This window comes from Cebus imitator, unplaced genomic scaffold (assembly GCF_001604975.1).
Source record: "Cebus imitator isolate Cc_AM_T3 unplaced genomic scaffold, Cebus_imitator-1.0 Scaffold326, whole genome shotgun sequence".
Taxonomy (NCBI): domain Eukaryota; kingdom Metazoa; phylum Chordata; class Mammalia; order Primates; family Cebidae; genus Cebus; species Cebus imitator.
In genome coordinates, this window is record NW_016107641.1 from 2,201,790 (window position 1) to 2,205,620 (window position 3,831).

Genomic DNA, 3,831 nt, shown 5'->3' on the forward strand with positions numbered 1-3,831 from the left:
AAAAGAGAAAGAGAGAAGAAAGAAAGGAAAAGAAAGAAAGAAGGAAGGAAAGGAAGCAATGAAGGAAGGAAGGTAGGTGGAGGGAGGGAAATTGAGAGAGACAGTGTGCAGTGCCCTGGGTTCCCTTTATAAATTCAGCCTATCTCTCTGCTTTTGTGCTTCTGAGTTTTCATTTCAAAGAAGACTCTTGAGTCTGCAAGGTGAACAATATGCCACACCTGGGAAAAGCCGGTCACACATCCCACAAAAGAATCTTTCTCAAAGCTCTGTTTCCTCTTGGCTCCCAAGGACAAGCTCTCTCTTGTTCTTCTCCTACCATCTGCTTCTCCCAGCTCCTGGGATTTCTCTTCCTATTTCTGCTGTGTATATGCCAATGGACCCCGTAGTCTCTGTTCCTTATATTAAGGTGCAGCAATATGGGCTGAGGTGATGCAGAAGGGCCCCTCCACCTGCAAAAGCATATACACAAAAAGGAAACATTTTAAAATATATAACCAAGTTCCAGAGAAAGAAAGCAAGTCCTCACATTCCAGAAAAAAGAAGTAAGATGTCCAGAGCACGGCAGTAAGCAGGAGCCCAAGGTGAATCAGAACAGAGCCTCAGTGGCTCCAGCTGAGTTCACCGTTCCTGCAAACAGAGAAGACATAACAGCTCATGCAAGGCGGGAGAAGCAACTAAACTCCTTGTGCAAACTCAGACCCCCAGAGGCATGCCGATCATGTGACAAGAACTAGAAAAACCTTTCTCATCAGCGCAGGAGAGGATGAAAAAAGCCTGCCATCCACAGGGCTGTAGGTGGAGGGAAAAGACATCTATGAGAAAGTAAAACCATAGACTCATGCCATTTGTGGTGAGGAGCCTGAATTCATACAGCTTATATGTAAAGCAGGCACTGCAAGCCAATATATATTTTTTTATTCTTTCCAAATATTTGTTTATTTTTATTTCACTAGCTTTTGGGTACATGTGGTTTCTGGTTATATGGATCAACTGTACAGTGGTGCAGTCTGAGATTTTAGTGCACCTGTCACCTGAGTAGTGTACATTGCACCCAATACACAGTTTTTTAAATCCCTCACTACCCCTCCATGTTCCCCCTTCTGAGTCTCCATAGTCCATTATAGCACTCTGTGTGCCTTTGCACACCCATAGTGTAGCTTCCACTTATAAGTGAGAACATATATTATTTGGTTTTCTGTTCCTGAGTTACTTCAATTAGAATAATGGCCTCCAGTTCTGTCCAAGTTGCTGCAAAAGACATTTCCTTTTTTTTTTTTAATGGCTGAGTATTATTCTATGGTGTGTGTGTGTGTGTGTGCATGTGTGTGTGTGTGTGTATATATATATATATATAACATTTTATCACTCATTGGTTTATGGGCACTAAGATTGGTTCCATATCTTTGCAATTGTGAATTGTGCTGTAATAAATACACTTATGCAGGTGTCTTTTTGATATAATGACTACTTTTCCTTTGGGTAGATGCCCAGTAGTGGGATTGCTGGATCAAATGGTAGATCTACTTTTAGTTCTTTAAGAAATCTCCATGCTGTTGTCCACAGAGGTTGTACTAATTTACAGTCCCAAAAAGAGTGAGTAAGTGTTCCCTTTTCACCACATCCATGCCAACATCTATTGTTTTCTGGCTTTTTTTTTTTTAAACAGTCTTGCCTTGTTGCCGAGGCTGGAGTGCGATGGTGCAATCTCAGCTCACTGCAACCTCCACCTACTGCATTCAAGTGATTCTCCTGCCTCAGCTTCCTGAGTAGCTGGGACTATAGGCACATGCCACCACACCCAGCTAATTTTTTGTATTTTTACAAAGAGATATGGTTTTGCTGTGTTAACCAAGATGGTCTTGATCTGCAGGCACATGCCACCACACTCAGCTAATTTTTTGTATTTTTACAAAGACATGGGGTTTCACTGTGTTAGCCAGGATGGTCTTGATATCCTGATCTCATGATCTGCCTGCCTTGGCCTCCCAAAGTGGAGAGATTACAGGTGTGAGCTGCCACGCCCAGCTTTTCTGGCTTTTTAATAACGGCCATTCTTGTAGGAATAAGGTTGTATCTCATTGTGGTTTTAATTTGCATTTCCCTGATGATTAGTGACGTTGAGCATTTTTGTGTTGACAATATGTTTAATATTATTAAAGAATATTTTTTGCAGTAAAGAGACAGCTTAATTAATGCAAGGCCAGTCATGCAGAAGACAGAATTATCACTCAAATCAGTCTTTCCAAAGGCTCAGAGGTTAAGGTTTTTCAAGGGTAGGTTGGTGGGAAGGAGTCCAAGGAATGGGTGCTGCTGACTGGTTGGGGCTGCAATCATAGGGATGTGGAAAACACGACTTGTGCATTGAGTCTGCCTCTGGTAAAGAAATTATTAAAGAAACACAAGAAAGATAACAAGGAGTTCCAACATACATGTAGGAGTTCTGGGAAGAGAGATGACACCAAATGGGGTGAAAACACTGTTTGGATAGAAAGTGGCTTAAAATATTCCAGAATTGAAGAAATATATAATTATAAAACCCATGGTCAAAGAAGAGATTATAACAAAAATTTTAAAATACTTAGAGCAGAGAGATAAAGGTACCTCATATTAAAACCTCTGTGATACAGCAAAAGTATTCAGGGGAGATATATAGCTTTAAACACAACAGAAAAAAAGAAACATTGAAAACTGATGAGCTAAGTGTCACTTAAAAGGAAGAAAATGAGCCAAATGGTAAACTTAAAGTAGAAGAAAATAATAAAGATAAAAATAGCTACCCATGAAAGAGAAAACAAAAAAATAGAGAAGCTAAACAGAGCAAAAGTTAGCTGTTTGAAAAGACTAACAAAATAGACAAGTCTTATAAAACCAATAAAAAGGAAGTTAGAAATAAATAATCTTATGAATAAAAAGTGGACATTCTTCAATAAAGCAGAAATTAAAAAGATCAACCACTTTTTCCCAGTAAATTTCAAAATGTAGATACAAATAGAAAGATTCTTGGGGAAGTATTATTTGTCAAAACTGATGCAAAAAGAAATAAAATTCTAGATAGTCTTATAAATCATAAATAAACTGAAGCAATATTTTAAAATCCCTTTGGATAAAAAAAGAGGCAGGAGTGCAAAGTTTTATAGACAGGTTCTATCAACTTTCCAAAGAAGTGATTATTTCAGTTGTATCAAAGATAAATAAGGAGATACTCGTTCTTTTTCTACCCTCCCTCATTTATTCTCTGGGACTACTATAATTTTAATACCTAAACCAGGCAAAGACATACAAGAAAGAAAAATTACAGGCCCATTCCACTCATGCATATCTATGAAGAAATTTTAAACAAAACATAAGCAAATAAATCTTAAGATATCAAAAAGATAATACACCTATGACCAGATTGAGTTTCTCTAAGAATGTAAAATAGTTTAGTATTAGAAAACTAACTGCCATTTACTCATTGACAACATAAAGAATTAAAATGATAGGATCATTCTAATCATTAAAGTATGTTCAATAAACGTCACCATCATAATTTAATTTTTTTAAAAGAATCTCCATAGAAGGGGGACTTCAAGGTCGCTGACTAGAGCCATCTTGTACTTGCTGCCTCCTTCACAAGGAAGAACCCAAATAGCAGGTAGAGAATTATTCTTCAAATAGAGCATCTAAGAGAATTCAACAGAGAAGTGACATGAAACACCAAAAGAAAGGAAGGAGAGGGAAGCAAGAAAGCCTGCTCAGTTGGGATTTGCTGGGAACCCAATGTGGAGAAAGGGTAAGTGAGAAATCCCCAGTAGCACATATTTCCACCTTGGACTCCAGCAATTGTAGCCA